Here is a 14,585-nt window from a genome sequence, read left to right on the forward strand (position 1 = left end):
CACCCCCCCCACCATCACCCAACCCACCATTATCTCTCCCTTGGACTATTCCAATAGCCTCCTAACTGGTCTACATCCACCCACTCTTGCCATCCTCCAAGCACTTGTCCACCATGCAATTAAAGTGAGTTTTTCAAAATGTAAGGCTGGTTCCCCTTCCTTTAAATTATAATCCATCGATGCCTTTCCATTGCTCCTAGTGAAAATACTCAACTGCCTCTGATGCCCTACCTGTCTCCAAGATTTCCCCTACACCATGACCACAATAACCATCTCCACCAGCATTGCGATCATAACCTCCATCCCCACAATCACCCCAACCTTCTCCACCACCAGCCCCACCACCTCTGCAGCCCTCACCATCACAGAAGCATGAGTCTTCATAAAGCATCCCCTCCACACAAGTGGCTGAGCTGGGTGCTGGGTGCCATGATGGAGGCAGGCAGCCCTGCCATCAAGGCTCCGACCATTTCAGACATGGACTCAGAAACACAAAATCATGGTACCTGTCAAATAAAAGCCGGAAGACTGATCTGGAGTTTCTAGTCTCCCCACATCTCTAAGAAAAGTTCTCAACCCACAGCCGAAGGGAGCAGTGCTCTTGCTGCCGTAAGGCAGGCTGCATAACAGCCAGGACCATCTGGAAGAGGATGTGGACCCCAAGACAAATCACTGTAGGACCCCCTAACACTTATATTCTAGCCAAACCTTGGGGTGATGACCTTTGAGAGTGGTCTTAAAGAGAAACATGAAGAGTGTGCTTAAAGTAGAGAGAGGCCCTTTTCCTTAGAGTCCTTAGGATATTATGTCTGTAGCTCTTCCGTCTCCCAACTTTAAAAATGAGCAAACAGAAGAGGGTCAAAGAGGAGACCCTCTTGATTAAGGTCATACAGCAAGTCCCTAGGACAGCCAGGCTCCAAGGTCAGCCTCTGACTCCATCCCTTAGCCCACCTGGCTCCCTGGAGAAAGACGAGTAGAGAAGGGAGCCGCCCAAGAAGGGAATAGCCTCCTGTGACCACAGTTCTCGCACCAGGGTCCCAACGAGGAGAGGACAGGACACTCTTTCTCTGGGTTTCCATTTATCCTCCACAGCTCAGAGAAGAAATAAAATGGTGGACACAGCCTGCACCTAGCCAATGGGACGCAATTATAGGGGGTGGGGGAGAAGCTTCTGATTGATGCTGCCTTCGCTCAAAGGAGAAAAAAGAAATCCCCCTCAATGGCAGGCTCTAAAGGATCTGAGGAGAGCAATCTGAGCACTCTATTGCTTAAAACCAACTATTCCAAAGCTGTCTTGGTTTTTGGCTTCCTTTCTGGAACCCCATTTTCCTGCTCCCCTCTTCTGAATCTCAGCTCCGTAGGAGATATGGGACCTCAGGCAATGCCAGCTAAAGAGGGCAATAGAGATGGAACCCAGGGAGCGAAAGAATAACGGTAGTTAGAACTTACTGAACATTCACTGTGAACGTACTTCCATCTGATCACTTCCTCTTTCCTGTTTTGAGGACTTAGCGTGCATGGATCCATTTGACCCCACAATAGCCCCACACCAAGGAATGCCAACAGGGGAAAGGTACAGACGTGACCTAGCTAAGGTGGAGGTGCTGGGGAGGTGGCACTGCCAGGCATCCCACAGAGACTTTACCCCCCAGGTGAACTCCTGAGATTCTTCTGGAAAATCCCTAGCAACTGCCAATGTGTTCTTTGATGCCCGGAGACAGCCTGCTCAGGAAGAGAAATGCCCGGACCAACCGCTTTGCCAGCTGCCAGCTGATCAGTTTACCCCCAAAAATGGAAAAACAGGATTCACTGTTCCCAGACGGTCTGCAGCTTTTCCCTCTCTTCTCTTTCTCTTACAAATCCGGTTTTTGCCTTTGTTAGTTGACAGCAGTCTATTGACTGTCCCCTCAGATGAGAGCTGTTGTGTGCAGATAACTGAGTCAAGGCTAGACAGCAGCCTGGGCCTCGCTGGGAACCGACCCAGGCTGTCCTCCCACAGTGCGGTTAGGGCACACGTGGGCTGTGGTGTCTGCCCTGTGTACTGGGAAACTGTGAGCTGTGAGCTGGCGGGCAGGCCTGGGGGCTCTAACACGGCGTGAGATGGCGGGAAATGGAGGCTACAGCTTCTCTGTCCTGAGGAGACTCGCATGCATCTCAGCTCTTAGCTGCAGCAGCTGACATGCCCCATGTGGGTGAGGGGCAAAAAAAGTTGTTGATGTGGGGAGCTGCCAGGTCTCCCCACGAGATGAAAATGAAGAGGTTGTGTGTGCTTTATTTCCTGTCCCACCTCCAATCCGTCTCTACTGCTAAGAAACATGGCGTTAAGTAAAGCCCATTGTGGCCTCTGAATTGGACGGCCATGACCATCGCCGTGGCACTGTACTAACTACATGTCTCTGAGTTTTCACTCCATTTTACAGACAAGGAAACTAAGGCACAGAGAGGTCAAATGACTGGTTCAAGATCACACAGCCAGTAAGTAGCAGAGCCAGGCTGCAGTACCCATCTCTAAGGCTGCAGCACTGCCTCTAAGGGGTAGTAGACAGTGTGGGCCAGTGGGAAGGACATGGGTCATTTTATCCAGAACCTTGCCATCCAAAGACAGCTCTGGGACCCACTCCACATGTGGGACAATTGAACAATTACATGGAAATAGCTTGGTGGCCAGGGAGCTGGGAGTCAGGAAGTGTGACCCCCACCTACAAACCAGGAGCAGGGAAGATCGAGAAAGTCCTCAAGCTGCTGCTGAGAGAGAAGGCCCTGAGGATGGGGGTCCCTGGGGGAGAGTCGGTACGTCTACCTTGCACGCAGGCCGGGAAGGCACAAAGATGAGGAAGGGGGCCTGGGAGGGGTTTCCAGGTTGAAACAAACCCGGGGACCAGAGGGCGCTGCAAAAGAGAATTTTTGCTACAACTTGGGAGTCTGGCTCAGAACCCAGACAGAAAAGCCCTTCCGTGGTCAGGACGAGATGGGGTTGACATCGGCCTAGAGTGACACAGGTTGCAACTGCAGTTAGAGGCAGGGCGGCAAGCCGAGATCCTGCACTGACCAGATATCCCTGTTCAGACATGCCAAGGAGGATTAAGTAATTAAACAGGGGACCAGCAGGCCGCTGTCCCCGTACGAGGCTGGCCCTGAACTGCTCTCACAGTGGCAGAAGGGCTTCTGCACTCTGATCTCCACGCCTTCAGTGTCCCTCGCAGTAATCCATCCTCCACACATCCATCCAGGCCGATTTCCTTCAAGGCAAATCGGACCATGTCATCCCCAGCTTAGAAGCCTTCCAGGCTCCCCACCGACTTCCCCCCTAAGGCTAAGCTCCTTAGCCCAGCATGCTGGGCCCTTCCTGCCTTGGCCCTGCCTTCCAGGGCCACCATTCGACTCCCCTGGCCCCCGCCTCTCCCTCTTCAAGACCTCCTCCAGCCAGGCCTGCCCAGCTGCATGAAGACGTTGGTGCTCTGAATGTCTCCCCTCCCCCATCTTCATGGTTCTCAGCCCTGGAATGAGACTCCCAGGAAAGCTTTAAAACCCCATTGCCAGGCCACCCCCAGAACAATTACATGACACGCTCCTGGGACCGGCGCCCAGGCATCGCTGGTTTTGAATGCCCCCCAGGTGACTCCAATGTGCAGTCAGAGAGGCACCATCCTCTCTAAGCAACCCCGACCTACTCCCTGAAGATTCAGCCCAGGTGTCTCATCTAATCATCAAATATTTATTGAGTCGGGCACTATTCTAAGGACTGGATATAAAAATAATAACGATAGCTAATATTTATTGAGCACTTGCCGTATGCCAGGCACTGTTCAAAGTGCTTTGCATATATTAACTCATTAAACCGGAACCACACCTCTGGGGGGTAGGTCCTATTATCTCCCCCATCTTACTCATGGGGAAACTGGGACACCGGGAGGGGAAGCGACTTCCCCAGGGTCACACAGCTGGTGAGCCCTGCAGAGGGACTTGCCTGCGGGTAGTCTGAGGTCTAGCCTGTGCTTGTATCCCCTGCACCACGCCTGCCCTCACGTGGCTCACAGGCTGCAAGAGAAGCAAGAAGAAAATGAGCAAATACAGAGGAGAGGAGGGATGTGGAAGAAAACAGAAGCTGCCCTGAGTGAGAGCAGCAAGGGGGCCGACTCCAGACTGGGTGGTCGGGCCACCCCCAGGAGCAACACTCAAGCTGACACTGGAAGGATGAGAAGGACCCAGCCAAGCAGAGTGCGGGGACATGGTCTTTCCAGGCAGAGGGCCCAGTGACCACGGAGGCCCGGAGGTAGGAAAGAGCATGACGCGCTCTAGGAACTGTGGAAGTCTGGTGGGGGGCACAGACCAGGTCAAGAGGCTAGCGGGGCCGGCACCTTGCAGGCCACCTAACAAGTTAGGGTTTTACCCTGAGAGCAACGTAGAGCCTTCTGCAAGGCATGCACAGTGTCCGTCTGAGGGAGGGCTGGAGGAGCCCAGGGAGGCGGCCCCTCAGAGGCTGCTGCAGCCGCGATGAAGTGGCACCTGGCCTGGAGCTGCAGAGACCCGCCTCCTCCTGGAAGCTCTCCAGGTTCCTCACCTCCACTCGCAGTTCCATCACAATGTATTATAATTGCCTGTTTACCTCTCGGCCTCCCCTGCCAGCCTGGGAGCACCTTGAGGGCAGGGACCAAGTCTAAGTGGCCTCTGTAACCCAGCAGCTGACCGATACTAGTGCTCAGTAAACACCTGCTATCGGGAGGCGCGGCAGGCCGGCAGCATCCTGAAGAAGTTCAAAGAAGGGAGGGAACTAGGAGAGGGCCCTCTGCCTGCTCTCTCCTCCACAGATCTGGGGATTTCACAGACCTTGACCGGGAGAAGGGGGTGTTGCACCTCCCTGCCCCCAGCAGAGCCCCTCACCCCACCCTCATGCTGAGCACCCTCCTCCTATGGGAAAGCAGTGTCAGAGCTATAGGATCTGCGGCAGCCAAGCCCCCACCTTCCCCCACCCCCGAGCAAACCCCACTAGGCAGGGCAAGAGGACGGAGGTGCCACAGCCCAAGCCCACCTGAAATAGCAGAACCCGAGGTTCCAGGCGGTGCCAGATGCTTCAAGCAGCCCAGGTCGGTAGCTGGCCGTTTGGGCGCCGACTGCTGCTCCGGGTTTCTGACAGTGAGGGTGGGGCCAGGTCTGGCACTGAAGCTTCTGTGGTCCTCCTTCTACTGTCCCATCGCCACCACCAGGTGGGCCCCAAAGCCACGTAATGCCCCCCTTCTATCCAAACCAGAGGAAGGCAGAGGCAACGGGGCAAGAGGCCCAGAGGGGTCACCCAGGTCCCAGGGCCAGCAGGTGGCAAAGCTGGGCCAGACATCCAGGCTTCCAGACTGCCCGCCCAGGGATTTCTCCTCGGCACTTCTCCACCGACTTTCCCCACCCCTGCCGGCCCTCACTGCTCCTTTAGGAATGTCCCTCTCTGGCAGCCCTGAAGTTGCACAAAGCACAGAGCTCACAGAACAGAGGAGCCCAGCTGTCTCCTGGGAAGAGGCGGCCAGCCAGGTCCCACAGGGGTGGCAGATGCTCGTCCTGACAGTCACAGGCCATGCAGCTTTCACGTTCTGCTAACAGCATGATGGTTAAGGGTGTGGGTCCAAATCCTCACCCTGCCACTTACCAGCTGGGTGGCCCTGGTGAGTGACTTACACTCTCTCTGCCTCAGTTTCCTCACTATGAAATAGAAATGACAGTGCCAACGACAGTCCCACGTCCCTGGGCTGTTGTGGGGATTAAATGAGTTAACAAGTGTAAAGTGCTCAGAACCATTCCTAGCAGGTAAGTGCGTGATCAGCACAAATGTTCATGAGAGCTTCCTAGGTCAGGGTCAAGGGGCCTGGGGCGCTGTGTGAGCCTGGGCTATTCACTGAACCAATCCATGCCTCAGTTTCCCCACCTGTAAATGGAATGTCATTCATCCCTATGAGTAGCTTGAGAGCAACGAGGAACTATGAAAAGAGTTTGGAAGGTAGAAAAGTGCCTTACAAGTGGGAGGCTTGATGAGCAGGTGACCCCGAGGCAGATGAAGGGCCCTGTAAATCACCCCCCAGCCAGCAAGCTGCCTGGGTTTTATGGGCCCTGGGGCCCAGGCTACTTTCCTGAACATCATTCAGAATTTATGGACTCTTATCACTGTCCTTCCCAACTCTTTTATTTAGTTGCCTTAGAAGCAGGCCTGGCATTAATAGAGCTTTTGCTGCCCTTCCAGGAAAACGCATCCCAGTCTGCATTCAGTCCACAGCCAGCCAGAGGAGGGGAGCCGTGCGGTTGGCAGGTGTGTCCACTCTGCAGCCAGGTGCCTCCTCCACCTGCTGGGGGGCCGGTGGGGTGGGGGATCAGATAACGACAACTTGGGGCCCAAGCACGGAAACCCGCCCTCTGTACATGCGACCCCGTGATGCCTGGGACCCCGTGATGCCTGAGACCCCGCAGCCTCTAGGAATTTGCACAGGACTGGGCGGGGCTGGGGCCTCCTCCCAGTTATTGAACAAGGAAACTGCAATGAGAAGCTCCAGCTGAGAACCCTGAGGAAACCTCCTCCCACTTTATTGCTTACAAGCTACGTGATGTCAGCTAAGGAACCTGGCCTCTCTGAGCTTCCATTTTCGGACCTGTAAACAGAGAGAAATGTATGCGCCCTGCCTACTCCACGCCCCTGGGATGAAAGAAGAGACCATGTACACGAGGAGAGAACTGGGAGAAGATACACGGGGCGCTGTAACAGAGGGGCCAAGGGTGTGGGGCACTGGCACCAATAGCCCGGGCTCAAATCCCAGCTCAGCCACTTCCACTGCCTGGCTGGGTGACCCTGAGTAAGTTGCTTTACCTCTCTGCGTCTCAGTTTGCTCTTTGGTCAAATTTAGATAAGAATGTGTAATTCACAAGGTTTTGTGAGGATGAGCTAGGACCGTGTGTCTAAGGCCTGTCTGGGCTCAGCAAACATGGACAGCAGGGAGGCACCGTTCCCGAGGGCGTCTGGAGTGGTGGTTAAGGGCATGGCCGCGGGAATCAGACACCACTGGGTTCAAATCCTGGCTCCATCATGCAGTTTCTGGGTGACCTGGGTAGGGTGCCCAACTCATCCCAGTTGGCCTGGGACTTTCATAGTTTTTAAAACTGGAAGTCCTGCCTCCCAGGAATACCCCAGTCCCAGGCAACCGGCACAGTCAGTCACCTTAGAACCGGGGCAAACCCCACTGCCCTTCTGAATGTCAGCTCCCACATCGGCACAAAGGGAGGTACTGTGTACTTTGCAAAGGAAAGAGGGGAACAAAATGCAGGAACGCATGTGAATCGCAGCCCCAGCAAACCCCTGACACAGGCACCCCCATGCCAGACACTGCAGTACTTGGCAGACACTCCCTCATTTCATACGACAACCCGGGGTCAGGTCCTGGCATTAGCCCCATGTCACAGGGGAGGAAACTGAGGCTCAGAGAGACGTGACCAGCCCAGGGTTGCACAGCTCTTGAGTGGAATCACTGAGATTTGAACCCCGGGTGTCTGGTCCTGGTCCTCAGTCACTGTGCCAGACTTCCTCTCCCATAGCAAGTGCCCAAAAAATAGTAGCTATTGGGGCCAGCCCGGTGGCATAGTGATTAAGTTTGCATGCCCCCCTTCAGCGGCCTGGGCCTCACAGGCCCAGATCCTGGGAGTGGACCTAGCACCAGTTGTCAAGCCATGCTGTGGTGGCATCCCACATAAAATGGAGGAAGACTGGCACAGATGTTAGCCCAGTGACAGTCTTCCTCAAGCAAAAAGAGGAAGATTGGCAATGGATGTTAGCTCAGGGCCAATCTTCCTCACCAACAAAAGAAGGAAGAAGAAGAAGAAATTGTAGCTATTAGCAAGAAAGACAATGCATACCTGACCCCTCTGAGTGGTGTTCCCAGTGTGCGTCCAGCACACGTGTGAGTTGATTCAGAGCCCACACGAGGGAGAGTAAGAGGTCCCTTTCCCTTACACTTTACACTTCCCTTGTTAGAGGCCCCTGAGCAAGGACGGATGGCCCAGGAGCCCGGCTAGGGAGCAGGGGGGGTCCCAAAGCCCCACTTCAGGGCAGAGCCCAGAAAAACAGGCTTCGCTCTCCTGGGGATGGCTTCTTGGGGTCTTGCGGCTCACTTCCAGGGAGTCAGGCCTCGAGCAGCGTCCTCAGGCTTCACTCTCCTGGGGATGGCTTCTTGGGGTCCTGTGGCTCACTTCCAGGGAGTCAGGCCTCGAGCAGCGTCCTCAGGCTTCACTCTCCTGGGGATGGCTTCTTGGGATCCTGCGGCTCACTTCCAGGGAGTCAGGCTTCGAGCAGCGTCCTCAGGCTCAGGCCCCATTGCTCACCTCCTCCCTGCCCAGATGCAGATGGTGCGGGGAGTCCCTGCTTCTCCCAGAACCTCTGCCTCCTCCTCCCAGTGAGCGAGAGCGGGGAGACAGTGAGACGAGCTTCTGAGCCACAGCAAGATGTGTAAGTCACCCGGACTCAAGCCGTGACACTGTCTCCTCAGGATGAGGGGAGGAGGCGGGAATGAGAGGAGCCTAGAGGGGAAGGACCCGTTACTATGGTCCAGACCGAACCTGGCTCCCCCTCCGAACTTCTGCTCAGACAGGAGTCTTGGGCCCACGGGGCTCAGCAGGGACTCTCCAGTGAGGGAGGGGCCGGACCCAGCAGAACACGCAGGGCCCCAGGCACCGCCAGCTCCTCCTCTGGTGCCCGCTGGCCTGCTGTGCCCGGGGAAGCCAGGTCCGGCTTGGAGATGGGCCTCACCCCCCAGGCAGCTTTGCCAGCGATTGGAGCCTAAACCCAAAGGGCAGGGGTGACTGAACCCCACAGGGGTGAGAGTCGTGTGAGACCCGCTCAGGGGTCAGGACAGCAGTCTCCTTCCCTGGACACAGGAAAAGAGGGCAGCCAGCCAGCGAGCCACCCAGCCAGGGCTCCCACCACACCTACTCTGCGCGTGCTCTTCTGCCCTCGCCTCAGGGCCAAAACTGCAGGTGTCAGCTCCCAGGAATGTGTCCCCCCACTCTGGGGGCATTTCCAGCTGCTGTGAGGTCCCCCAAGTCTTTTCCTTGGGTGCAGTGAAACTATCACAGAAATCGAAGCTGCGCAAGGACAAGAACGGCTCTGGTAACACCGCGAAGCCATCTCACCCTGTCTCCACCCTCTTACCCCGGCTCCAACTCCAAGATCCCAACACGTGACAGCTTGAGTCATGGACAAGAGTCTGGGCTCAGGAGCCAGGGCTGCTTGGGTTTGAATCTAAGCTCTGCCCTCTCACCAGCTGTGTGACCTTAGGCAAGCCACTTAACTTCTCTGGGCTTTTGTTTCCTCATCTGTAAAATGATATACTAACAGTGCCTTCGCCACGGAATTAATGTGGGGATAAAATGGGTACATAAAGCTTACATTCAAATTGTGCTGGGCCCACCGGGAGCATCCAATCCCCAGGAGCCATTATTCTGACGGTGTAATTCAACCCAAGCACAACCTGCTCACCCCGTTAGCCTCTCTGAGCCCGTTTCCTCACCTTTAAATGGCGACCACTCTGCTTGCCCTACTTCCTCACTGTCACCATGTCCAGAGCAGACAAACATGGCTGCGAGTCGAGCTTTAAAACTATCAAGCGCTGTACACGGGGCGGGATGAACAGCGTGCCTCTGCTAATAAGTATAAGGTAATAGAGACGTAACACTGCCGGGTAACGCCGCAATCTAAGATAATACTCTACATTAAAGACTGACTTGAGAGAGAGACAAGACAGATGGCAAAGGAGGAGGAGAGGCAGAGAAAGGCCGGGCGAGACAGGCACGGCGGGCGAGGGCTGAACTTCAGGGGCAGGGAATCAATGCTGTACTGTAATTTAAAAACCAATATACAGTAAATACCAGCCCGGCGCCACAGAGCAGCGGCACACCAGGGGGCCTGGCCCCAGATAACTCACACCCCAGGCGGGCCAGCCACAGTGCCCTGGGCCTCCCCTGTAACTCAGGATCCTGGCTCGCTCTCCACGCCCAGGGTTTATGCTGGAGCTGCTGGTACCTGCAGCGTCTCCCATTTATGTGCCATATTTATATGGCCCGAGATTTATGGATCGGGCTGATGACATAGCCCTGGAAACGAGCTTGGGGCCTGAATTTCTCCCCCAAGTGAGGGGCATTCGGCTGGGGCTTGGGTTCTAGGAAGCCTGGCTTTGTGCCGAGAGTGGCTGGGAGGCTGGGGCCCCAATCTTCTTCCATCATGGGTCTCCTTCTGTGGCTTTGCTCCATTCTGGCCTTCAGCACCTCCCTGACTCCTGTCCCCTCCCCGTGGTCACACATCCACTCTCCCCCGAGTCATGACTCCATGTCCCACCCTAGACACTGACCCTATAATCCATTGCTACACCCCGAGTCCCTCAGAGTTCCTGGACCCTCACCCCACGAGCACTCCCTCTGGTCTGGAGGTCTTCACTCCCTCTCTGTGTCCCGGCTCAAGGCCCATTTTCCTGTCCCGATGCTTCCCCAGCTGGTTCAAACCAAAAGACCCAGGAAGCCCCTCTCCCTCCCAGCAGGATCAGCCCTGGGGAATGGGGGTGGGGGGTGGGGCAGGGGCAGGGTCCAGGGAGAAGTCTCCCTCTGGCCTTCTCTCCACATGCAGACCAGACTGAATCAGATGCCTCCTCCTTGACAGTGGTCCCCAATCCAGGTTCCGCGTCTCCCTCAGGACCCCCAGCACAGTCCCACCCCCACCCCACCCCCATCCCAGGACATTCATGATGGTTTCAAAGGATCCAAATGAGCATGTCCTGTGGCGCTGCCACTAACTCCATCCCCTGAGGTACTGTGTTGTATAGATGCGGGCTGCTTTCCCTGTCCATGCTGTGTAGACCCCGCCTAGGCACGCAGGCCTGGAAAGGGAGGCGACCGTCCCCCACACTGCGGCTTACTTCCCCAGTTATCTGAGCCCAACACAAATAAGGCCCCGGTGGGAGGCCCAGGGCTGAGCCCTCCAGCCATTTTCACCCAAACCCTCCTCCCTAAAATGCCCCTAACCCCTCTGCTGAGCACAGTGTGGGCGTAACGTATAATGAAAAACCCAACTGGACCAGGAACCACCTGGAAACCTCTATGCCTCAGTTTCCCCTCATGTCAAATGCATATAATCACAAGGTGTCCTGCCTGCCTGGTGGGCTTGTCGGGAGGGTCAAATGAGTCATGTGGAGAGTATTTGAAATCCCCAAGTCGCTGTACTATCAAGGGGTGGTTGTTTGCAAGGAGTCTGAGCTAAGCCGGTCCATGGTGGCTCCTCTCCATGCTCAGGAGGATGCTGTGACTGTGTCTACTATGAGTCATAGCAGCTCACACTTACATCGCTTCCCCCCGTGCAGGGCCCTGCTCCAAGCACTTACGGATAGGAATCATTTAATTCTCCTAACAACCCTATGGGGTAGGTACTGTTACTATCCCCATGGGGCAGAGGAGGAAACAGAAGCACATAGAGAGTAACCTGCTCAAGTTCACACAACCAAGGAAACAGAACCCAGCGTAAGCCCCGGGAATGGGGGGTCGAGGTGCACATTTGCTCCCTACGTAAAGAGGATGCTGAGTCCACGTACCTAAGCACTGGGGATGATGTGCCTTGTTTATCTGCTCCATCCTCCGCTTAGACTCACACTTCCCAAGGACAAAGACCGGGCCTTCCCCCGTTGGACGAAGGCTTCTCGAGCTTAAGAAACCTGCCCTGCCCACCTGCCACCTCTCTGTGCGCTGCCCCTGCCAGCACCCGTGCTCAGATTCTGGCCCATCAAAGGCCTGGAATCCTCCCCCAGTCCGCCCTCTTTTGTCACGTGCTTAGAAGCCGTGACTGGATGGAGGGTCCAGGATTTGTGTCTATTCCAGGTTCTCCCCTCAGTTACCCTTCTCTCCAGCTCAGCCTGTGACACAAGTAACCAGGCCAGGAGAAGATTAAATGGTTCCTTTAGGGCCAGCGGCCCCTACATGGGGACCACGACCCCCAAATCTCTTCATCCTGTCAGTTTGTATTTGGGAGAGACGGTAAGATGTCAGCTTAGTAGGGAGGTGGGCAGGGACCTGGGGAAGCAGCTTGAGAGTGCACTTCTCACGTGGCTTCATCACCACCACCACCATCATCATCATCATCACCGCCACAGTCCACTTTACATCAGCAGTCAATCATGTGTGACTCTCAGCTGAGTCCTGAGCAAACGCGCACACGCCCACATACGCAGGGGATGCAGGTGAGGGAGGGCACTAGAAACAAGCAGACCTGGGAGCCCCCACCCCCACCAAGTGCGGGCGTCCACAGGCAGGGCTGGAAGAAGTTCGGAAGGGTAAATCAAATGATGGATGCGATGGAGGGTGGTGCGCGCACACAGACTGGAGCGATGGTCCATCTCGGCAGCATCCGGCCTGCTGGGTGGCACACAGTAGGTGTTCAGTAAGTGCCGGCTGAATTAAACTGAATGGGCCAGGACTGCCGACCAGCTGGTCATGAGGGGGATGGATGAAGGGGCATGGACTTGATCACCAAATCCTAGACTGTCGGACTCTCCTGACCTTGAGCTGGAAGAGGCTGGAGGGGCACCGTCGAATGAGTAAAAGGAAGCCTCACCCCCAAGGCAGGCAGCAAAACACAGAACTTACAGCCTCAAGGGGTGGGTGGGCCGAGCCCATGAAAATGGTCTGAGCGAGCTGGGGCACGTTCAAGAGGAGCACACCCTGACCCCTAACACGCGTTGTGAGAAACGGCCATGAGAGGCTTCCTGGACCCTCAAGGACAGACGGTCCAACCCTCTCCTGCACTGCACCTCGGTGGAAGCGAGGCAGAATTGGGGTGTCCCAGCTTGGGGGTTGATGTAAATCAGAGCTCCTGAGAGCAGCCGAAAGCCAGGAAGAAAGGATCACCCAACAGCAGGGGGGTGCACACGTGTCCAGGCAGAGAAGGACGGAGGGCTCCAGTGCCGGCTCCCTCTCCCAGTGGGGGACCCTCTGGGGACCCAGTTCCCCATATTTCATATGGGGACAAAATACACCCTTCCTCTCCCCCAGGGTTCTTCCTGCAGCAAGGGTACAATGGATGTAAAACAGCTGCGAAAACTCCGCTGTGATGGTGACCTCTGGGGGCCAGGAGTCTGGGATCTCACCTGGATCGGCTACCCACAAGCCCTTGCTCCATCTGAGCCTGGTTCCTCACGCAGACAGCGAGGAGGGCAGGACCGTGCCCTGCCAAGCTCAGAGGGCGATGGGAACCACAGGCAGCACACCCAGAAACGCACTTGGTAAAGCAAGGGTCGGACAGCAGACACCCATGTCTTTGATGGAGAAGCTGAGGCAGTGGACAAGTGTGTGTGTGTGTGTGTTTAACTGTGAATGTGTGTGAGTACATGGGAGTGTGTCTGTGTGAGAGAGTATGTGTATGTGTGTGCATGTCTGAATGGGTGAGCGTATGTGCAAGTGTATATATGTATATGCATTGTGTGCAGGTGTGTATGTATGTACATGTGTTTAAGTGTGGATGTGTGTGAGAGGAGGGGTGTGTATGTGTGCATGCCTGTGTGCTTGTATGTTGGAGTGTGCATATGTGTGTGGGTGTACGTGAGAGTGTGAGCATGTGGACATGTGTGTATGTGTGCACGTGTGTGAGCGTATGTGCACATGCATGCATTGGAGTGGCGGAAGAAGGAGATAGCCCCATTCACACTGCAGCCCTGGGATCCTGGTCATTCAACACTGAGCTCAGTCCTGGGGTTTGGGGAGATTCCCAGCAGGCGGAGGGTGTGGAGCAGAGGGAAGCATGAGGTCAGCGCCGTGTGGAGGGAGAACAGGGTGAGAAGGAAGCTGCAGGGCCCCGGACAAGTCACTGCCAGGGCCTGGATGGCTCAGCACATGCATCTTTACTCTGGGGCTGGTTCACGGACTTACAAATCAAAGGACCGAACACCTGACCTGGAAGGGACCTGAGGGGCACGGAGGCCCTATCCTAGAGGCGAGGACAGCAAGGGGGGGGGGGGGGGTGGCGGCTGGCCCAGGTCACTCAGCAAGTTCCCAGCAGAGCTGAAAGGACTCATCCCCGCGAGTCCTCCATGCTCAGCCTACAGTGCTTTGTGCTATACGAGCGCCTCTAACCTTTAACCTCCGTGACCCCAGGTACCCGTCCATGCTCCCGCCCTTCTGCTCCAGGAGGACTGACCTGGGTATCAGAGTGGCTTCACTATGGGGAGACATTGACTCAAGGGATCAACCTTGCCCACCCAGGAATCTTTAAGACCTTTCTCGAACGACAGGGCCTCATCTATGGCCCTTGTTGGGCATTTTCAGGGGCTTCCAGGAGCTCAGAAAGTCAAGCATGCCTTCATCCTCATTGCCATCATCCTGGGGACCCCCACTTCTCTCTCTCATCAGGCACAGAGACCCAAGCCGGAGCCTGAGCCTGGCTCACTCCCCAAGCTTCTCCAAGTCCTGCAAGCCGAGTGACCATATGTCACACATTGTGGAGACCAGAGAGAGTCGGGTAACAGCAAGACCCAGCTTACAACTACTCTGAAGCAGGAGCCTCCACAGGCTCCCAATAGTAGTTGGGAAAAAAA

At 55.7% G+C, this 14,585-nt stretch overlaps 1 protein-coding gene across 4 annotated transcripts in view; it reads right to left on the reverse strand.

Annotated features, from left to right (window-relative positions):
- The window catches only part of LRFN2 (leucine rich repeat and fibronectin type III domain containing 2), a 187,810-nt gene that overhangs the window by 166,670 nt on the left and 6,555 nt on the right, over nt 1–14,585 (reverse strand). The window lies entirely within an intron of this gene.

The sequence above is a fragment of the Equus przewalskii genome, chromosome 19 (genome assembly GCF_037783145.1).
Source record: "Equus przewalskii isolate Varuska chromosome 19, EquPr2, whole genome shotgun sequence".
NCBI lineage: Eukaryota > Metazoa > Chordata > Mammalia > Perissodactyla > Equidae > Equus > Equus przewalskii.